This window comes from Eptatretus burgeri, chromosome 18, assembly GCF_056783735.1.
Source record: "Eptatretus burgeri isolate ZD-2024b chromosome 18, Ebu_testis_v1, whole genome shotgun sequence".
In the NCBI taxonomy this organism is placed as follows: domain Eukaryota; kingdom Metazoa; phylum Chordata; class Myxini; order Myxiniformes; family Myxinidae; genus Eptatretus; species Eptatretus burgeri.
The window spans coordinates 42,290,521-42,314,463 of NC_140978.1; the positions used below are offsets into that span (position 1 = coordinate 42,290,521).

Sequence of the window (23,943 nt, forward strand, 5' to 3'; positions counted from 1 at the left end):
ACCTGGAGGGAAGATTGGGATTGAAGAGAGTATGGGAGTTTGCTTGAAAGGTGGGAAAAACAGAGGAATGAAAGAGTGAAGGTGGACCTTGAGCACCCTGCAGAAATATGGGGGAGACATATCTCAGACAGAGCAAAAGGGGGGGGGGCAAAGTCAGAGAGGAGATGGTAGAAGACAGAAAGACCACTGACCTGCCTGCGGTGAGAGAGTGAGAGACCCAAAGACTCAGCCTCACTGCGGGTGATACCAGTGATCCTAAGTGCCTTGGTTTCCACAGTGTGAGAAAAAGGTGAGACGCAGGAGCACCAGCCCAGAGGAAAGAGCTGTCCTCGATCAGGCTGTGGACAAAAGCTTTGTATGTGGTCAGGAGCTCAGGTTTGCCAAGGAAGGCCTTTGCAAAGACGGAGGATGCCCAGTCGGCGACTGGCTTTGGAGGCCAGGTTAGAAATGTGGTTTTTCAAGAAAGATCATGGCAGACAGTGAGACCCAGAAGCTTGAATGAAAGGACTTCAAGAGGATTATTGCGAAAGTAGATGGGGGGGGGATTTCCAGACTCCTTTCGGAGAGACATATTGAGAGTGAGATTTGTCAGGGTTGAAAGACATCTTCCACGTGTTGGACCAGTTTGTGATTTTATCCAGATCTGCAGAGAGTGAAGAAGCTGCTGCTTGCCGATCTGAGGGATGACTGATGGTATGGCAGAGGGTGGAGTCATCAGCAAAGAGATAATGAAGATTTTCCAGAGAGTTGGAAAGATCATTGATGAAAACCAGAAAAAGAACAGGGTGCAGAACACTGCAGTTGAGGAACTCCAGCCTGGACAGGAAGATGGGATGAGAGAACTCCATTAAGGGCCACACGTTGGCTGTGACAGGAGAGGGAGTTTGCGAGCCATGAGTGGAGGTGTCCTTGGATACCATAGGAAGAGAGTTTGGTGAGTCGGACAGAGTGCCAGACCGTGTTAAAAGTACACGATATGTCTAGGGAGATGGCTCTAATTTCAAGTCTGGTATTGAGGATCTCCATCCATTGTTGTGAGAGCAGAAGCAGCATATGCAGGGTAGAGTGACTTGGTCTGAATCCAAATTGATGATCGGAAATCAAGGCAACTTCATTTTTAGCTCGCCTGTTCGAAGAACAGAGAGCTATTATACAGTGATACCCCCGGCGTGAGCATCAGCGTGAGCGTGAAAATGTTAAAGTTTTTGGTGCAAGTTATTTTTTCTTTTCTAATGTTTTTATCTACCACACTATTTTTTATATGCCCAATATGTGTGTATATATATATATATATATATATATATATATATATATATATATATATATATATATATATATATATATATATTGTTGTGGTTACCAAATTCGCAAACCACCATTCAGGTCCCTTAGGTGAGGTATCTCGGTAAGTACATGTGTAGTTAGGCCCAAACCCGTTGTCTAGTGGGAATACATGTCATTTATGCGTGCTGCGACTCTTCAGGATAGCCGTTTTTCTTTTACTATCTTTAATTTGGACCAACCGCCATTGTTACCACCACCAACCACCACATCAACCACCCACCGCGGCGCCGCTTCACGTTACACCTCGCAACCGTCGCATCGCCACCGTTCTTGCGCCGCTTGTGGGTACCGGTGTTGGACTCATGCAGGGCGCGCGCCGAACAGCGTGTACAAAACCACGGATTTTCTGCTTCAAAAACGGATCAAAAACGACACACGCCCACTTTTGTGCCGTCCAATCGGTGAGCGAGGGGCGATTTGGCCCCGCCTCCAGGGCGTTGGAGGGTGATCGATATATGCAAATTTATGGATCAAAAAGCATTCACGCCCACTTTTTCTCGGGCCAATGGGGAGCGAGGTGAAAGGTCGAAGGGAGGGGGTCAAAGCTGAGAGAGCGAAGCCACGGGGCTTATAAAAGCGACCGCGTTCGTCAGTCAAGTCGAGAACAGAGAGTTAAGACTTCGCGGGCGGTGGAGTTGGCAAGAAGGAGCTGGTCGTCGTCGTGTGCGTTGGAGTCGGAGCGGAGGGGACGGAGCTGTGGAGAGGCGGCGAGGGCAGACGAGGGGGTGCTCGCGTCGTGCAGGGAGCTGCACCCCAGGGAGGCCGACAGCGCGACCTGGCCGAGGTGGAGACGCTCGTCGCGGGACTCGAGGCAGAGTAGGAATCCTCTATACCCCGAGCATCAGCAACCCCCTCCTGTTCCCCCCCGCGCTGAGATAGTGCGACCAAGGGGGCCCCTTTCCCACCCCCTACCAGACACTGCCCGCGAGGCCCGCGGAGTTGAGGCACCATCGCCGCTTTGCGTCTCATCACCAGACGGGTAGGCCCGACCCGGTCTCGGCCTCAGGCCCGCCTCATCTTTGAGGGTGTTCTTTTCCTTGGTTTTGGGTATGTGTTGTCGGCGCCGTCTGTGAAGTAAAATTGTATAAGTGTTGCCGTGTGCTCGCGTAATCGGTAGTAGATCTGCATTGTCGCATTTGCTTTTTGTGTAAATTGCATTGTGTTTTTCTTTTCTGTGTGCTTTTGGTGGAATTGAATATGTGTGCTTTCCGTTCATCGCGAATAAATGTGCTTTGTGTTGAACTGTTTCCCGCTTCGCTTCGTCATTTCTTTCATTGAATCCTCATCTTGCTTCACGTAAAGGGTTGGTAGTGGGCTGAATACGCCCGATAATTAATCGAACCGTCGAGGCCGACGATAACACCGCTCGGTTATCCCGATAGTACGGAACGGGTCGCTTAAGTGGCCCGTGTCCGAAGTCGACCTGCGGCGAGGTGCGATCGCCCGGTCTACCCTCCGCGTGGGTACTTAGGTAGGTCGAATTTGGCGAGCAACCCTATCCCACGCGGGGGCTGATTGGCTCGATCGCGGTGAGACCGAAAGGTCCACCCGTGACTGGTTCCCGGCGTTAGTCCGAGAGGGTCACGACTGGATTGTCCGTCCGGTGGGCGACGTGCCGCGATTCGAGTTACGTGGCCGTCAGCACGCCGGCGGGCGCGAATCCGTAAGACTGGTGTCAGGTCGTGCGATACAAATTCATCGCCCTCCTCGCGGCACTGGTATCGGAGAACAGGAAAACGGGCTCTCCTGTCTCCAGCTAAATTCACGGGAATCGGTCCAGGGGTGAGAGAAGCGACCCCCGATTCCCTCCAAATTACGAGCGAGCGAAATTAACCCTTTAAGAGAAGCAAGATGGCGTCTCAAGGCGAGCGGGAGCCGGGGGTATTAGAAATGTATATGTGTAGTAGTGTAGGATCCATGGCCCAGGATGGAATGCTTGTGCAGGAACATGAACTTGTCCAACTGAACCCAGAGCCCGAAATGGGTGCGGCAGCGGCCGCGGTGTATGACACCTCCCCTCCCCCTCTCCACCAAAACCCTTCCCCAACCCCTGCCGAAACGGCTCACCCAAGCGTACCCGACATGGCCCAGCTAATCGCCATGCTGGCGGCAATGACAGCAAGGGTGGATGCAAATACAAACGAAATGAAAGGCATGAACGAAAAAATGGATGCGAATACACAACAAATGAACGAAAAGATGGATGCGAATACACAACAAATGAACGAAAAGATGGATGCAAACGCAAATGAATTTATAAACGAAATGAAAAGCATGGGCAAGCAAATGAAAAAAGAAATGAAAGAACTACGGGGTGAGACGCAGAACATGGGCCGATGCCTGCAGGCGGGCATGAAGGCCGTGACCAGGGAGCTGGGAATGGCGACTCCACGTGTGGAAGCAAACGAGCTGGAAGGGGGTGCAACGGCTGACAGGCCCGCGGTGGAGGCGGGTAAAAAAAATAATTCGGGGGGCGTGTTGGGCGAGGGTCGTGACAGAGGAATCGACGGTGACCAAAAGGGAAAAATTAAATGGGGAGACCAAAACGTGAGACGAGACACGAGGTGACGACAACGGAAATAATAGTGGAGACAAGGGAGGTAAAGGGTGAAGAGTTGGCAGTAACGGTAGCCGGGAAGGGAACGATAGAGGAGAGACTGCACGGTGAGGACGGGGTAAGTGACGCACACACACACACGGAGGTAGTGGAGGACAATGGGGGTGAGCTCGCGGAGCGTGTAGAGACCCAGTGCGAGCACCTGGATGGCCTCCTCCAGGAACAAGGGGAGGGAGTATGCCCCCTTGAGGCGAGTCACGACCAGGTGAGTTCGGTCGTGCTTTGCGAGGTTGAGGAGGCGAGTGCTGTGAACGGGTGCTCGGAGAGCTTGGGGGGTATAGAGGCCCCGGAGACCCTTGTGGGGACACGAATCCCCAGTGTGGTTGTCCCTGTGTGTGTGGTGCAAGGCGTGAGTGCGGCACCGTGTGTGGAAGCGACCCCGTGTGTGAGTGGTGTGGTGGCGATGGTGCCAGAGTACGTGCTTCCCAGCACGCCGAGTGTGGATGAGGCACCGCGGGTGAGTGCCCCCGCGTGTGTGGATGAGGCACCGCGGTTGAGTGCCCCCGCGTGTATGAGTGGGGCACGGTGTGTGGATGAGGCACCGCGGGTGAGTGCCCCCGCATGCGTGAGTGAACGGCCGTGTGCAAGGTCGCTGTGTGCAAGGGAGACCGTGTGTGTGAGAGAGCGGTATGTGAGGGAGATGTCGGTTGGCATGCGGGAGCACGCAGCCGCGTCTCCCGGTGTGAATGTGATGGAGTGGACTGTGTGCGTCGTAACACGCAGGTATGCGTGTGTGGAATGGAGACGGAGACGGCGACAGAGGAACGAAAGCCGGGTAGCGGCTGTAGTTGTTTCGGGGACCGTGCCGGGTTCACCCAGCCGCGAGCACGAGGTTCGTGCTGTGCAACGCACGAGACCACCACGTGCTCGCTTGCGAGAGTGAAGTCCCGGTCCGGAAACGCACGCGGTGGATTTGCCGATCCCGCGGACGGACAAAGTTGAGGCAGGATTTCGGATTTGGACCGGACGGGTTCTCCACGCGATCGTGTGTGTTAAGCTTCAACGGACAAAGCACATGTGTTCGCGTGGGGAACCCCTCGAGACGTGGGGCTTGTGTTTTTTTTTACGCGCACGGTGACGCCATGGCTGCACGTGGGGTTGGAATCCGGCAGGAGGGGTATCTCTGCCGGATGGTACCGTCCAAGGAGGGACGAGGAACACGTGCAGCTGCATGACGTCACGGGCAGGTGTTAAGGGCGCGGGCTGCGAGTTGCCGCGCAGGTGCTGCGCATGAAAAAAAAAAAAAGAAGCAAGCCTCACTTTCGGGTGCACAGGATTCCTGGGCAAAGGGTGAAAGACCCCCTTACCTGGGCACAGGATGGAAACTAGTTAGGGGGAAGGGTTAGCTTAGTTAGACCGACTTCATGGGGCAGGGGTAAGTCCTCATGGAGTCCGTGGAATGGATTAGGTGGAGGGATTGTAGTGAGCTTTAGGTTGGGAAATAAAATGGGATTATTTGGAGACAGAGACAGACTGGTGAATGTGTAGTGGGGACGTAGCTTAGCTACGTAGTGTTAAAAGGAACGTGCTATAGTGTAAGGGATGACGTGGGAGCACGAGTTAGTTAGGGGATGTAGTTGGAAGGATGGCAGAGTTCAACGGTGAGTGTGTGGAAGAGTTGGTGAGTGAAGTGGAAGCATGTGCTTGGTGAGTCGTGAGGTGGAGACATGAGTGAGTGAGGCCAGCGGGTCTGTGTGTGTGGAGTGAATGGGGAATGCATGGTGCGATGAGTGATTGGGGGGAGGAGTGACTCCCGCCCAAGGGACCCCCGGGGTCAGTGTAGAGTGAGTTAGCTGGGTTAGTCAAATTGAAAAATGGAGGTTGTTTTGATGTTGGTGGGAATGTAGGCTCGAAACCCATTTGGAGGGGTGCAGGAGCCCTGTTGACGGGCTTGGGAGCGTGGCTGCGAAAGGTGAGTATCGCTGAGTGGGTACCCCGGGCACCAGGCTAGTCGGCCGTGGTAGGCCAAGGGCCCATGGGGGGCCGGGATAGCGTAGTGGGCACGGGTGCGCCTGCTTGGTGCGGGGGCCCGGGGCGCCATTAGCCGCGTGGGCAGTGTTGTGGGCATGGGTGACCCTCGGAAAGGGGCCCGGGAAGCCAGCCTGCCACGTGTGCGTTTCAGGGGAGGTGCCATGGGGGGCACTCCCCGGTGTTAGGGAGCTGGTAGGCTCGGAGGCAGTGTAGTGCCCGGGGGTGCCATAGCGGGAGATTCGGCAGAGGGTCGTGCCTGCCAAAGGGAGCCACGTGTCCCAGCCATGAGACCGTGTGAGGGCACGGAGAGAAAATTGGGGGGCGAGGCCCAAAATTGTGAGGACACCAACACAGGCGACGGGAATCTGGGTTGTTAGAACCAATAGTTTAAGCGAGAGGCGCTTGTTGAAAGCCCCGGGGTAGTTTAACAGTTAAATGGTTAGGGTAGATTAGGAAGTGTACCCCTCTGCACCATCCATCCCCTCGCTCTCGTTGTGGGCCGCTGGACCCACTTTGGGTTAGATCGCCGAACTCTGGGGAGGCCATTCTGAGGCTTCGTTGGGCCTCGACACAGGACGTTAGCTCTCCCTTATTCCCCTCCGGGAAGGGAACGTAGGGGTTGGGAGTAGGCTAGGTGACAGGATAGGTTAGCCGAACAAGGACAGTAAAGGGGGTGAGGGGACGATTTATAGTGGGGAAGTAAAAATAAAAACAACAAAAAAATAAGTTGGGGCTAAATTGGGGTTTGACAAATTAAGGGAGTGGGTATGTACAGTGACAGGCAAAGGCGATAGGTTGGGAGGGAGACAGGTAGGTAGGTCCGAGCCCGCCTTCCAAGTGGCCAGCACCACCGCACTCCTTCCACCAACCTCCACTGAACGGCAAAGGCTGGCCAGCTTCATCTGTTGGCTGCGTTGCTGCAGGGCAAAGGCCGGCCCACTTCGTCTGCAGCTGCTGTGCTGCAAGGCCTGTGCCGGCCCATTTCATCTGCCGGCTGGCTGTTTTGCTGCAAGGCCTGTGCCATCAGCTGGCCGTGTTTTGCTTCAAGGCCTGTGCCGGCCACTTCATCTGCAGCTGTGGTACTTCAAGGCCTGTGCTGGCCAGTTCATCTGCCGGCTGTGTTTGCCTGCAGCGGCCTTCTTCTGCGGGCTGTGTGTAGCCTGCACCTTTGCCATGCCATGCCCACTGCCCATGTTCACCAGCCCCGTTCAATTTTTGCTTTGCCCCCCCCCCCTGTTCATTTCCATGTGCGCCAGGATCCGCGAGGCAACAGTTTGCAAGCTGCAAGAACTGCCCTGTTGGCAGCTACAACACGGGCCTGCAGTGGTGGCCCGTGCACCGTGTTTGTGTTCATCCATCCATTTGTTGTGCTCATTGCGTGTGCCACTTGAGCTGGCACGGAGACTGCGTTGTGCAGCCCATGCACCGTTGTGGTTCACTGCGTTCAGTTCAAAAGGGAAGGCCTTGGACTGCGTGTGAGCAGCCAGCCACGTTCCCTGTCACCTGCATTGTTTTGAGCCAGAGACTGCATGCGAGCAGCCTGGCTCCCTGCTAACTGCTTTTCTTTTGCAGAGTTCAGTGATCCTGGGCCATGGTTTAGTGTAAAATTTGTAAGTTAAGGTTAAGATGTACTGTAAATATGAGTGCGCCCCCGGCATGTTTGTCTTAGCGCCGGCAATTTTATTTAAGTCGTCCGTGTGAGTGAGTTTGTTTAGGTAGTTACGCAGCCCTCAGGTTATTTATTTTGGGGACACGAATACCATGAATGTCGCACTCAGGGATCCGTAGGTAAAATGTACTAGGGGAAAACTACACATGATGGCACACGAAAATTTGACGACTCGGGACGAGTCTGTAAAAAGGGGAGGGGTAGTGTTGTGGTTACCAAATTCGCAAACCACCATTCAGGTCCCTTAGGTGAGGTATCTCGGTAAGTACATGTGTAGTTAGGCCCAAACCCGTTGTCTAGTGGGAATACATGTCATTTATGCGTGCTGCGACTCTTCAGGATGGCCGTTTTTCTTTTACTATCTTTAATTTGGACCAACCGCCATTGTTACCACCACCAACCACCACATCAACCACCCACCGCGGCGCCGCTTCACGTCACACCTCGCAACCGTCGCATCGCCACCGTTCTTGCGCCGCTTGTGGGTACCGGTGTTGGACTCGTGCAGGGCGCGCGCCGAACAGCGTGTACAAAACCACGGATTTTCTGCTTCAAAAACGGATCAAAAACGACACACGCCCACTTTTGTGCCGTCCAATCGGTGAGCGAGGGGCGATTTGGCCCCGCCTCCAGGGCGTTGGAGGGCGATCGATATATGCAAATTTATGGATCAAAAAGCATTCACGCCCACTTTTTCTCGGGCCAATGGGGAGCGAGGTGAAAGGTCGAAGGGAGGGGGTCAAAGCTGAGAGAGCGAAGCCACGGGGCTTATAAAAGCGACCGCGTTCGTCAGTCAAGTCGAGAACAGAGAGTTAAGACTTCGTGGGCGGTGGAGTTGGCAAGAAGGAGCTGGTCGTCGTCGTGTGCGTTGGAGTCGGAGCGGAGGGGACGGAGCTGTGGAGAGGCGGCGAGGGCAGACGAGGGGGTGCTCGCGTCCTGCAGGGAGCTGCACCCCAGGGAGGCCGACAGCGCGACCTGGCCGAGGTGGAGACGCTCGTCGCGGGACTCGAGGCAGAGTAGGAATCCTCTATACCCCGAGCATCAGCAACCCCCTCCTGTTTCCCCCCGCGCTGAGATAGTGCGACCAAGGGGGCCCCTTTCCCACCCCCTACCAGACACTGCCCGCGAGGCCCGCGGAGTTGAGGCACCATCGCCGCTCCGCGTCTCATCACCAGACGGGTAGGCCCGACCCGGTCTCGGCCTCAGGCCCGCCTCATCTTTGAGGGTGTTCTTTTCCTTGGTTTTGGGTATGTGTTGTCGGCGCCGTCTGTGAAGTAAAATTGTATAAGTGTTGCCGTGTGCTCGCGTAATCGGTAGTAGATCTGCATTGTCGCATTTGCTTTTTGTGTAAATTGCATTGTGTTTTTCTTTTCTGTGTGCTTTTGGTGGAATTGAATATGTGTGCTTTCCGTTCATCGCGAATAAATGTGCTTTGTGTTGAACTGTTTCCCGCTTCGCTTCGTCATTCCTTTCATTGAATCCTCATCTTGCTTCACGTAAAGGGTTGGTAGTGGGCTGAATACGCCCGATAATTAATCGAACCGTCGAGGCCGACGATAACACCGCTCGGTTATCCCGATAGTACGGAACGGGTCGCTTAAGTGGCCCGTGTCCGAAGTCGACCTGCGGCGAGGTGCGATCGCCCGGTCTACCCTCCGCGTGGGTACTTAGGTAGGTCGAATTTGGCGAGCAACCCTATCCCACGCGGGGGCTGATTGGCTCGATCGCGGTGAGACCGAAAGGTCCACCCGTGACTGGTTACCGGCGTTAGTCCGAGAGGGTCACGACTGGATTGTCTGTCCGGTGGGCGACGTGCCGCGATTCGAGTTACGTGGCCGTCAGCACGCCGGCGGGCGCGAATCCGTAACTATATATATATATATATATATATATATATATATATATATATATATATATATATATATATATATATATATATATATATATATATATATATATATATATATATATATATATATATATATACACATATCGGGGCGTATTATGTGATACCGATCGTCTGTCCGTCCGTCCGTTCCTGTCCGCACTCTAACTCCCAAAGTTTTCAACTTTCACGTTTCATATTTGGTGCATAGGTACAGACTGTGGAGACGGTGTGTCGCAACATACGTTCGTCATCTAAACTGGTTGCCATGTCAACCAGGATGCTGTTTTCCATCCGTTCCTGTCCGCACTCTAACTCCCAAAGTTTTCAACTTTCACGTTTCATATCTGGTACATATGTACAGACTGTGGAGGCGGTGTGTCGCGACATACGTTCGTCATCTAAAGTGGTTGCCATTGCAACCAGGATGCTGTTTTCCATGTAGTAGCACAATTCTGTATATACCTTCTTGTTTGGGCGTATATTGTGCTCACTTGCGCTGTTGTTACTGATTACAATATACAAATACATATATTGCTTTAAAATTATTTGGATCAGACTTCACTGCAATGCTTTATTAAAAATATTAATGATTAGACGAGTCTTTTAAATACGATAAATGTATATAGTTTGCGATCCAGGGCACCAAGATTTGAGATGACCTGTCACGGAAAGATATACTTTGCAGGCCACTTTTTTTTGCAAGTTCAGACCCTTAGGAAACACATTCCAGAGGCCTGCTCTGCTGGAGGAATTGCAAAATTGAAAAAAAAATGAATTTTTTACCACTACTACCCTCAAATAAAATATCGCCTCGTGAAAAATTGAAAAATGCAGAAGGATAAAATTTGGATAATTTTAATTAAAATAGTACTAAACTTAGCACATTAATAGAACATAACATCCTTTAAAGTATTCACTATAAATTTGACTCAAGGTTTTCAAAATGGCCACCATATTTCTAAGATGGCCGCCATTTTCCAAGATGGATGCCATATTTTCCCATAGATATCTATGTTCATTATATTCTGAGTATTATTACAATTATTCAAGTGTTTTGTGTTTGTTACAAAACCATTGCTTGGTTTACTCTTTTTTTTGGCGTAAAAAACCCAATGTATTGTGGCTGTATCTTTCGGAGATGGCTGCCATTTTGCATGACACGATAATTTTGTCCGTGAAGAAACATTTTCAGAATTGTGTTACTTGCTTAATATATGTACTATTCGACCTTTGAAAGTTGGACAAGAAAACACTCTTAAATTTAATGAAAAATTCAATATGGCTACCATTTTTTTCAAAATGGCTGTCAATTTCTGACTAAATGTCTGTTCTCACCACAGATTCGATATAAATGCACAACATGAGTTCTTTTTGTGTCTTTTATGTTGTGACCATCTCTAATATAATAAATACAAATAGTTTCACATGATGACACTTCGTAAAATTACATCTTTTTACAAAGTCTTGCAAAATTTGACATGTATCATGTTGCACTCATCAATGAAAATGAATATTCCACTGACTAGTTCATTGTTTAGTGCTCATCAGGAATCAAGAGGTTTGCTTCAACGCATCCACATTTCAGTAGGTCGCCCATGCAAAGGCAAGCAAAAACACATTTTGAGTTGGCTCGAGCGCACAGGCAGCTCCGAAGACAGTTGCTCTTCTTGCATTTACAGAACTTTTCCTGTACAGCTCTTGGCTTTGGATTCTTTGTCATCATTATTGGCACCAGTTTGCCATTCCTGATTTCTCTGCCGAATGTAGTTGCTATTGGGTGTACTGGTTTTGAAATGTGAGCACTCTTACACACAGCCATTTGGTGAAGACTTCGTAGCAAGTGAAGGTAAAATGCATCCTCTGTCGGAGGCAGGCATCTGAGGTCACATTTTTTGGAAGCGAAAATGTGTGCACACAGGACATCCAGACTACCCAGGAAGTCAGATTGTGTATAGAGGGCCAGAAAGAAGAATCGAGCAGCTTCAATGACATCAGTCGATACATCAAGGATAAAGTTCTCACCAGGTTTGCCATACTGAGCGAGTTGAAGAAGCTTTTCTGGATTGTCTACAGCACATTTGAAAGCCCGCTTCTTTCCTCTTTGGAATGGATAGCTGACTCTATCACAGCCATTCAAGATGTAGGCACTGAGGATAACAGAACATATTTAGTCCTGTACTGATTTCGTAGGGTTGTAATATAGAATACCTTATTCTCAAGAAATAGGGGCGCTTCTATCTCGGAAATCAGTTTTTCAAATGCATCATTATATGGATCATTCTCAGCTTGCTGTTTTGCGCCAGTGATCCTCTTGTTCATGTAAGTTGTCATGCAAGAGCGGTGATTGCGAAAATCTGCTGCAATTATGTCAATGCTACCACTATCAAACATATGTAATCTCTTCAGCATGACTTCATCATGAAGGCTTCTTGCTTTCTGTTGAATCGGTTTATGCCCTTCGAGATCTGTGATGAGCCAGAGCTTCCATTCGCCCTTTTTATCCCGCTCTTTGCAACAAATGAAACACTGGTGCTTGTATCGGATAGGTTGCTCAGAAATTGACCTTGTTCCCATATGTGCTGTGTTGGAACTCGAGCTTGATTCGTCACAATTGTTCACAGTAGTCTTAACATTTCGTATTTTCTGTTGAACTGTCTTTCTGTTTGTATAACTGTTACGACATTTTGCATGCATTTTTGGTTCATGTAGCATAAAGTTATGTCCATCCATTATGTCTCATTCCAATCTACAAGCTACCTCATCCATTCGTTTAGTGACAGCGTTAAGAAGTGCTGGATAACCCAGTGGCGTTAATTGTTGGAGCAGCACAGTTTCTGATACATGCTAACAAATTAGACATCTGGAATAATCTGTGTCAGATCGGGATCTTTTCTCCCTTGTGTGTTCTGGTTCCATGATTTATTCAGTCTACTCCACCATGCCAGATAATCTGTGGAAGAAACAAATATGTACTATCGGTTGCAGTCGAGAATAATACAAGAATATCTTTGTATCTCAAAAACATTACATGTACAGCCACTTGTAATAAGACAATTTCTTCTAAAGCAAGAACAAGTATGCACATCTAAATAACGACTGCTCCCTTGCACTAAGTGACCTGACATTCTAGATAACTAGATGAATGTTGAGATTTACCATTTGTTTTATTAATCTCATTGACTTGATATGTATTTAAATAAATTAGGATTTGGGGCATAGTTCATCTCAGGTTCACAATATATATATATATATATATATATATATATATATATATATATATATATATATATATATATATATATATATATATATATATATATATATATATATATATATATATATATATAACATGTATAACATGTCTTGTAGAAAGTAGTGCATTGGTCAAAAGTTTGAGCGGGGGGATTTCCAAATTGATGAGAGGTTTCATTTGCCATTATATCATTTCTTTACATGTTTTGATTGTATTTTTTATCATTATGAGTGCAGAAGTATATAATCTGCGATATGAATGTAGCATTACTCACCTTCTTCTGAAAATTGATCACCAAACAATCATTTAAAGATGGCTACAGTGATGACCTTCTAGTTATTTACCACCAGAGCAGGTGCACTTCCTGTGCTACTTGCATGTCAACAAATAATTATCAGTAGCATCATCAAACAGACTAAAACAAAAATTTCATTTTCACATATGTTATTAATATGCATCTTAGGAAAAATAATGGGAGGGTTATATTTGTATAAGGACGGTAAGTAGACTTAAAATACTTGTAATTCTGTTGCCATGGTAACCAAAAATCCGAATGTTTTTGGCATTATTTAAATATTGCATTCAGAATAGTTAATTAGCTGACATTATTTTAGGCAGAAGTATTTTATATTAAATTAATTAATCTTATTATTTAATGTATAAATGCTATTCCGCTGAAAACTTTTACATGTAACCAGGCCTCTAATTGGTCCGTGGCAAGTGGGTTCTATATCTAATTTTTTAAGGTATGGGTCAATGTGTAAGTGTGCCAAGTTTCATGCTTTTAACACAAAATGCACGTACCACTGCCTCAGCCGCCCTACTATTATGGGTATGTTTTGTTTAATTGATAACATGGTCACTTGCACATATATTATGCAACATTCCAATGCGGTTTCCTGCACACTATAACAACATACGTACCTTTTGCTGTGGAGATCTGCTTCAATGTTGTCGTCTGCGAGTATGCCAATTTGGAAGAGAGGGAGTATTCATTGTTTCAAAATGCATTTTGTAATATTTTTATTACTTTATTTAAACAAGACAATGAAAATGTTATCTTGAATATCCACCCTGATATTAGTTGTGTACATGATTTTTAAATAAAATAAAATAATTTAATCATTTGACATGTCAAATATTCTATGAATTTTCTTTTAACTATGGGTATTTTTATTGAGAAAAAAATAAGTATTTTAGAAGATAAGGGCCGTATTTATGTATATTTCCAAATTATTTATCTAAGGGTCACAGACATATTACAAATTTTTCTGAGGGTCACAGAAACTCAAAACATCGCAATACCTTTTTAATATATGTGCTAAATTGTTCGGGTCAACATTGGGAGGATAACAGATTTGACACGAGAAACAAGCCCCAATACAGGCGACCAGGGTTGCATCAGGAAGGGCATCCGGCGTAAAACCTATGCCAAATCAGTATGCGGATCACAACGGATGATCCGCTGTGGCGACCCCAAATGGGAGCAGCCGAAAGATGAACAAACAAGCCCCAATACATTGTATTGTACTCCCTCATAGTGTAAACCATGCAATGGTTTTATAACAAACACAAAGCAATGAAACAATTTGAATAATACTCAACGTATAATGGAAGATTGATATCCATGGTCAAACATATTGTCCTATCTTGGAAAAAAATGGTGGCCATCTTGAAAAAAATGGTAGCCATCTTGGAAATTTTTGTCAAAAGTATAGTGGCAATTTTCAGGATGTTATGTTCTATTAATGGGCCAAGTTTAGTACTATTTCCATTAAAATTACCCTAACTTTATCATTCTGCATTTTTCATTTTTTCACGAGAGGCGAGTTTCGATTTGAGGGTAGTAATGGTAAAAAAATGCAATTTTTTTTTCCAATTTTGCAATTCCTCAGGCAGAGCAGGCCTCTGGATTCTCTTCCCTAAGGGTCTGAACTTGCAAAAAAAGTGGCCTGCAAAGTATATCTTTCTGTTACAGGTAACTTCATTTTAAGGCCCTTTTTGGACCTTGGATCCCAGACTAATAAACAGGCGAGCATTGGGTGGCTTTGACACCAACTCTCTGGTTATTGTGTTATTTTTGTGCTTAATTTGACACTTCATTTTTTATTGTGTGCTCGTGACATAACAAAATCCCAAATTCCTGTCTTCATATTACAAATCAAAATCTCAACCTTGAAAAATTCCACTGCATCAGCGAGCAGCACAGACGCATCAGGTTTTGATGCAACCAGCAGGGCCAGATTTATGATCAAATTCCGGTCAGGTTTGTATTTTCTAAATATAGATGACATTTATTTGTATACCTCAAATAACTATTTTATTGTCTTTTTTTGTATAACATTGGTGAGTGGTCTGCAAATGAACAAGAGGCAATTGTCCTTATGCATTATGGATTGTGTTTCCATGAAGAAGTGTGCCTGGTGTATTAACGTTCAGAGGGTTAACCCCACTCACTCACAGCACACATTTTACCCTTTTGTGGATAACAACAATTGCTTTCCTCACAAGTGATCTTTAAACTTTGAAAACCCAAATTATTTACCCAAAGTCTGGTCACAACGGGTGATCGATCAATTGAAATTCTTTGTCATGAATTACATCTTGAGAAACACACAACCAGTGAAATTTAATGATGTTCTCGTGCACCAAGACATCACATCTCACATTTCCTTGACTCTTCTTTATTTTTCTCAAATTTAATCACAATTTAAAAACTTGTTATTGCATCTGCATCATGGTACTCTATAAGGTAATGGGTACATGCTCTAAATGACCAGTTCGTATGATTCCTCATCTCAGAAAGAATGAGGCCATTACTTCACCAGCAGACATTCGAAGTATTGTTTGGCTTTTGTCCTTCCTCTGCATACTTGTAGCTTTGGTTTTATCATAACAACAAAACATTAATCACGCTTCAGGTATTTGCAGACAAATCAAACTAATCGGGGTGGAGTCAAATCCCTGAAGCCGATCCCTCAACGAAAAACGTCCATTTGGGATAGACTAAACAATGAGGTATTTGTGGCGCTCAAAAGTTCACTGGCCTCACCCATCGGCCCTATGAGTCATCATCCAAATCCTGCAAGGCCTCCTACCTTGTCAATATTATTCTTCCTTTTGTATCACAATGAAATTATACCTCCCTGGCAGCGTACCTCTGATCATACCTCTGACTTCATTTTGAGAGACAAACGTAAAAAGAATAATCTGGATTATTTCCTTTTCACTCTTTGGCTGCATTGACTATATGGGTCAGACAATCACAATTAACCTCATTGTAAAGATGACAAATGCAGTGAAAATCTGGGATAGTCAGGGATGTTAGTGCATTAAAGGGACTGTTTGGTTCAGATTCTTCCAAAAGCACCAAATTTGGCCCATATGTCGCCCATGCCATACTTTTTCGAATTTAGACGGGTGCCCCCTGGGCCCGCCATGTTGACGAAATCCAATTACGGCCGCCATCCGGGTTGGAGGTCAATCGTAGTTAAAAAAAAAAAACCAATAGGGCTAGAATCATGAATAATACCACTTTTTAGGGGGTTTTTGGGGTCGGGGAATCTGATTATGATTTTATTTCAATAATTTGAGGTCAAGGTCACCCCTCAAGGTCACCCTAAAGGTCATTTTGGTGTCAAACCCGGCATTTTGGGGGCCTCATTTCAAAAATGGCCTGCCTACGGCCTCTATGCCTACCTGGGTTATCAATCAAAATAACCCGTTAATCATTTAGAAAATAAGACTTGAATGTTTTTAATTTTGACTCGTAATGTCATAAATTTTTGTTTCATTTTTTAAGATAATACCAAGTCTGTGAGCATCGACGTGTCCAGCAGCAGCGGTGGTGCATGATGCCATTTGGAGCTGTGATGTCCTATCTATCCTATCCCTGTTCTTGCATGTTCAGGAGTGGATCCGGAACCTGCGACTCAGCCTGCTATCGTGTCACCGTGATGACAAGACGAAAGTTCATTGCGACGACGAGCCTACATAATATGAGTGTCGAACTATGTCCTCCACCGAAATTATGAATTGGGGACTCTGTTGTCTTTGTCAATCGGACAAAACTGGAGAAGCCTTGCCGACTCCTAAAGGCCCAGTCACACCTTGACGTTTTCGCCAGCTTATGCCGATTTTTGGAAAATTTGTGTAAAACGCTGGTACACGTCGAATACGTTATGGGTAAGTTTTGATAACAATGAGAGCACGTTGAAAAACACTGCCATACGTCGTTGTACGCTGGCTTTAAACGTTGTACTTTTCGGTTCTCCTCAAATTTTCCATGCTTGAAATTTCAAGACTTATGCCAGCGTATGACTCGCACGTTCTGCATAATGCTGGCCATAAGTTGTAGCCACGTTACGCGATCGTTGACACACGTCGACACACGTTACTTGTAAGTTACTCATAAGTCGAAACACCTCGAGGTAATGTTTAGCGTACCCGAAACTTATTTCTAACCTATGAGTAACGTGTTGTAGGCACGTTACGCGATCGTTGATGCACGTCGACACACGTTACTTGTAAGGTACTCATAAGTCGAAACACGTCAAGGTAATGGTTGGCGTCAGTGTTCCAGACTCCCTGGGGTTTTTTTTCTTCTTCTTCGGAATGACGGTGATGTCGACACTTCGATTTCTCGTGCGGTTATAATATAATATAATTAAAAGGCTGCCGCTCAACGATTTAAATCATAACCGCACTAGAAATCGAAGTGTCGACATCACCGTCATACCGAAGAAAAAAAAAACAAAAAAAAAACAGGGAGTCTGGAACACTGACGCTAACCATTACCTTGAGTGTTTCGACTTACGAGCACCTTACAAGTAACTTTTGTCGACGTGTGCCAACGTTCGCATATCGTGCGTACAACTTATTCCCATCGCATGCGGAACGTGTGTCATACGGCAAGTACGTCGTAAAATGTTTAACACGTTTATAATTACAAGACGTACTCCATTTAATACGACGTATGATAGCGTACTTTAGCATTTTATTCACGCATACCAAACTTACCCATACCGTATTCGACGTGCGCCAGCGTTTTAGACGCATTTTTCAGAGGTCGGCATACGCTGGCAAGATCGCCAAGGTGTAACTGTGATGTTGACACTTTCATTTCTGCGGCGGTTATGATTTCAATCGTTGTGTGGCAGCCTTTTAATAAGCTACGTCACGTCATCATCGGCGATGCATGCAGCGTGCTCTGCATAAGTTAGACTATCGTTGGGCATAGGTTGGGAAGGCTGACAACAGGCTCAGCATTCGTGGTATAAGTTAGCTATAACACAACGAAACGTTCTGTGTCCATTACTAATATGTTATGCATACGACCAACTCGTTATGAATACGTCCGAATCTTTTAAAAAAACATCAAAAGTTCAACGTAAGCCAGCGTTTTACATACATTTTAATACGTTGCCATTGCTGGCTAAAACTTCAAGGTGCGACTGGGCCTTAAGGAGGAGGGACTTGTATCACTTGAGAGAGATCTCAAAGACTTCAATGCTATCAATGCCAATAATCTTCCTTCTGGTATCAATGTCACGATTAGTCAGTTGAATGATGGCTCAGGTATTGCAGCAACTCTTAAATCGTATAAGGCGAAGTATCACAAAACTTGCAGGAGTTATTCTCGTAGTTCTCGTGTCAAACGGGCGAGAGAGAAGCTAGACAAAGAAGCCGGGTCTCAGAATAGTCCCAAAAGAAATCAGGTCATCTGGGGAATTTCAGCCTCCAGCCAATGTCAAGTATTTTGTATTCTGTGAGGGGGAGGACCAGGCCAACCTCCACAAGGTAGTAACCGATGTCGTAGATGCCAATCTAAAGAGTTGGGCGAAGACTAACAAAAACTTTCATTTACTTGGCAGACTGGTTGCCGTAGCATCTGATGCACATGTGGCTGATGCCGATTATCACCATCAGTGTTATGTACGTTTGCGAGACTCCGCTCGCACTGCCGAGCGACTAGAATCAGTCAGTCCTGTACCTCCGCCCTTCGATCCCATCATCTGCGCTCAAATTATAGCCCTGATCGAACATTCGGACACCACCGTATTTAAGCTCTCAGAGCTACGCGAGATGTATCAAAAGCTTATGAGTGATCAAGGTCGCCCGTGCGGAGATAAAAAAGAGCCACACTCAACTCGATACAAGGATCACCTTCTCGACCTCCTACCTGAATGGGCTGAGTTTTCCAAGTGGAATGAAGGCAGGAAGGATATTTACATATCTCACAAACTGAAGGTGGTTGATGAGCTGGCCAAGACATATAGGTCTCAGATTGGTCAAGAGGACGCACTTACGTTTTTGCAGGCTGCGGTGATGATGCACAAGTTTTGTCTACAGAGTCAGGAGCCTTTCAACGGCTCCTTCCCCCTTAGCTGCCTCACGGCTCCAGTCAACGAGGAGATGAGTTTCTTCAACGTAGTTCTCCGGGGCCTCTCAGCTCTTCGTGGACGTGAGAAGATCGGTGGCGACGCCAATCTGGATACGCGGGAGAAGATCGCATGCAACATCTCACAACTGCTCATCTACAATACTAGTAAGGGTACGCACCATGCAATCAAGACATCTGCAGTATGGCACAACATGGAGCGAGAAACCCCCTTCCCCCTGTATCGTGGCCTCAAGCTGCACGGACACGCACCGGACAAATAACGGATTGGGATTGACCAAGAACAGGGAATCTCGGTATTGTACAATCGCGTCATGAAAGTGAAGCGAGATGTTGCGCGTGCGGTGTGTGCTCGCCATGCTCAGGATGGGGTGGTGGTACCCACCAACAGCCGTCTCAAGGTCTTCACCACTCACGATGAGGATAATATAGATAGTAAAGCTCAGGGCAACTTCTCACTGGACGAGTTCCACGGATATGTCCTGAGCGTACATAGTGGCGTTTTGTCAGCAGATGTTATTCCCGAAGTATTTTAATAAAAGTTGTTCCTGAATAATTTTTGTTGAATTTTTAGTAGTACCACTTTTGATCGTTGACCTTTGAACCCAAAATGGAGTGACCATGACCTGAAATCATCAAAATGAGATCAGATTCAGATTCACTGACCCCGAAAACCCCTAAAAAGTGGCATTATTCATTATTCTAGCCCTTTTGATTTTTTAAATTACGATTGACCTCTAACCCGGATGGTGGCCATAATTGGATTTCGCCAATATGGCGGCCCCTGCGGGGGGGGGCGTCTTGGTGCCCATCTAAAATCGAAAAAGTATGGTATGGGCAGCATATGGGCCAAATTTGGTGCTTTTGGAAGAATCTGAACCAAAAAAATCCCTAACGTCCTTGACCAGGAGCAAAACGACAAAAATGATCAGATGTAACATTTTAAAAATTATTATTTCACCAGCAATTCACAGAATTATTTTTCACTCCTGTATTTGAAATTGACCTTAAACCTGACCTCGAGCAATTAGTTATCGCCCTCTATCGGTGAATAAGTGAAATCGAAATGACGTAATCTCCTCCCAATGCTCGGTGGGAATGTGCAGAAACCCCAGGAAGCTGCCGAGTTTGGGGCGAAATATAATGTCTTGTGTGTCCGGGATAAGGATGGTTACCTGAAATGGGTCACAAAGCTTCTGAAAGAAGCCGAAAATACTTGGAAAAGTACCTGAGAGAAAGTGTTGTGCCTCTGCACATCTAAAGATTTGGAAAACTTCCTCAGCTTGCCGCAATGGGCACCTGCACGTTCATCAATCTCCAGACCATGTGGGCCGGCGCAAAGCCTGAGTGGATGGACGTTTGTTGCACAAGCTCCTGACATTGTTACCAGTGAATGGACTGTGTATCTGGATTAGATGCTTCTGAACACTGATGGGAAGGATTATCTGGGGTTTGTGAATGTACAAGCTAAGTTTTAAATGATGATATTTACTCTTAATCATTTTGGGAGGTGGTTGGGGTGGGGTGGGGGTGGGGGGGGCAGGGAGTTGCCCGAGCTGTGATGGCTGTTATAAATATATTGTTTTCCTTGGTTCCTGGGCCATGGGAAATTGTACCATATTTTTGCATCGTGTGTGTGTGTGTGTGTGTGTGTGTGTGTGTGTGTGTGTATGTGTGTGTGTTAGTGTTAGTTCACCAACTAACAGGGATTGTGAGCTGGGATTAGACTGTCGTGAGATTGGTTCGTTTTACCTCACTGATGCTTTTGTCGCTGGGACAACAACCCTGCTCAGTAAGAGAGGACCCACAGGTTCAGACACTTGGCGCATGCATCTGGTTGAGCAGCCAGCAGCGTGAAGCTACCCTCTGAAGGATTATGGCTGAACGCCTCTAAGTCAGAATCCCTCCTTGGGCAAGGTGATCCTTTTGTGTTTGGGGCTTCAGCCGAGACAGCGTACATTTTTTGAGCTGGGACTTCGGCCCTCCTCCCACTCCACCCATTCCCCTCCGTACTTTCACCCCACCTTTTCCCCTCCCTCCTAACTCCCACCCCTCCCCCTCCCTCCTGCCTCCCACCCTACTCCTTCCCCTCCCTCTGAACTCCCACTCACTCATTCCCCTCCAGACCCCCAACCCACCCCTCTCCCTCTGGTCTTTTTCCCCAACCCTTCCCCTCCCTCCTCCCATCACATTCCCTCCATTCCGGACTCCCACCCCTCCCCTTCCGAGAGAGGAGGAGGGGGGAAGAAAATAAAGAGATAGAGGTGAGGGGAGGATGGAGGGTTACCAAAGAGAATGAAATTTTATGCTTCACAAACACACACGCACACACCTATATCTGCACTTTATTAAGGGGGGGTGGGGACCGAGGAGGGGACAGACGGACAGAGAGAGAGTGAGGGGTTGGGATGGTGGGGGAGGAGAAAAAAAAAGAGAGAAAGGTGATGGGAAGATGTGGGGGGGGGGTTCGCAAGGAGAATATATTTTACTTAATAACCATGCATGCACACTCACCTCATATACAAAAGCACACATATATATCTCTCGTATGAGCGCTTGTGAGTGGATGATTTTGACCGAAGCCTTTTCCAAGTTCCAATGTGGTTACATATACATACACACACATGCAAATGTACACACGTATAAAGTACATAAAACCCCAAACACAAATATTTACCTTTAAACTGAGTTTTCTGAAAGAGGAATTCAAGTGGGAAATTAGTGAAATTCAATTCAAAAATATATCAGACAACAGATAACACAAAATGGCAGTTTATGCTTTTCACAGCTTGAACCAACATGGCAGAATTCCGAACACAAGGCCGAGAGACGTTATTTTTTGATATGTATCGATGTTGAAGTGATGGGTGGTATAATGAAAGCAGATCACACAAAAAGGTGAAGCAAAGTGATGTCATGTAAGCAAAAAATTGCACATTTTCAGTGGGCGAGGCACGGCATGACACTGCAGGGCCGAACACAGGTGTGTGGGGCCTTTGTACGTCAATGGATGTATTTTTTTATACGTCGATGGATATATTTTTTTTGTACGTCGATGGGTGTATTTTTTTGTTCGTCGATGGATGTATTTTTTTTGGTCCGTCGATGGAGGTTTTATTTTTTCCGTCAATAGATGTATTTTTTTTTCGTTAATGGATGTATTGTTTTGTATCTGGATGGATGTATTTTTTTGTATGTCGAAGGATGTATTTTTTTTGTATGTCAATGGATGTATTTTTTGGACGTCGATCGATGTATTTTTTTCATCAATGGATGTATTTTTTTGTACGTCGATGGATGTATTCTTTTTGTCGATGGATGTATTCTTTTTTTGTCGATGGATGTATTCTTTTTTTGTCAATGGATGTATTTTTTTTTTCGTCAATGGATGTATTTTTTGTACGTCAATGGATGTATTTTTTGTACGTCAATGAATGTATTTTTTTTCGTCAATGGATGTATTTTTTGCATGTCGATGGATGTATTTTTATCTTGCCAAAACGAAGTTTTTGCAAGATGTTAGTCAGCTTGTATGTTTTTTTTTGTTGTTTTTTTTTGTTTGTCTGTAATCACGTATAAAAAATTCTGCAGAGCACAGTTATCGTCGGTAATTTTTGTAACTTCGCATATCAGAGGCCTATAGAGGTCCCTTTCAGTGCACAACATTTTGAAGGTCAAGGTCATTTTGGCGCTAATCAGAGTCGACGAAACCCTTATTTTTTGAGTAATTTTGATCGGATCGTCTTCAAACTTCATGGGAATATAGTCCATGGTCTGGCGCTCAGCTGATTAATTTTTGGTGGCGATTGGCCTTGACCTTCATGGTTAGCGCCTGAGGTCAAACATATTTGACCCCAAGGTCAAATTTTCAAGATTGAGGAACCATATCGTGTCATACCTCAAATTGAACACCTCGATGAGTGCTTTCTAGATATGTCAAGCTTGAGACATTATGACGTCATTTGGTGACGTTATGAGGAAAAAGCACATTTTTCATGGTTACTCGGTAGAACGATTCTCATCGGAATCTCTCGTAGGCAGATATTCCTCAAGGAGTCGCTCCTGATGGATAGCAGCTCTGATCACCTCAGTGTGACCTTAAAGAAGTCACACGTGGTCACCTTTGGCAAGATGGTTTTTTATTTTGTATGTCGATGAATGTATTTTTTTCGTCAATGGATGTATTTTTTGTATGTCGATGGATGTACTTTTTGTACGTCGATGAATGTATTTGTTTTCATCAATGGATGTATTTTTTTGTATGTCGATGGATGTACGTTTTGTACGTCGATGGATGCAGTTTTTTTTGCCAGTGGATGTATTTTTTTGTATGTCGATGGATGTATATTTTTGTAAGTCAATGGATGTATTTTTTTGTACGTCGATGGATGTGTTTTTTTTCGTCAATGGATGTATTTTTTTTGCATGTCGATGGTTGTATTTTTTTGTATGTCAATGAATGTATTTTTTTTCGTCAATGGATGTATTTTTTGTATGTCGATGGATGTACTTTTTTGTACGCCGATGGATGCAGTTTTATTTTTACCACTGGATGTATTTTTTGTATGTCGCTGGATGTATATTTTTGTAAGTCAATGGATGTATTTTTTGTACGTCGATGGATGTGTTTTTTTTCATCAATGGATGTATTTTTTGTATGTCGATGGATGTACTTTTTGTACGTCGATGGATGCAGTTTTTTTGCCAGTGGATGTATTTTTTGTATGTCGATGGATATATTTTTTGTATGTCGATGGATGTATATTTTTGTAAGTCAATGGATGTATTTTTTGTCGTCGAT

General features: G+C 45.8%; 1 long non-coding RNA gene and 1 pseudogene across 1 annotated transcript in view; both read left to right on the forward strand.

Annotated features, from left to right (window-relative positions):
* Nucleotides 1–23,943, forward strand: part of LOC147008983 (uncharacterized) — a 97,452-nt gene that overhangs the window by 29,462 nt on the left and 44,047 nt on the right. The gene's annotated exons all lie outside the window — the stretch shown is intronic.
* LOC147008984 (uncharacterized) lies at nt 16,659–19,678 on the forward strand (annotated as a pseudogene).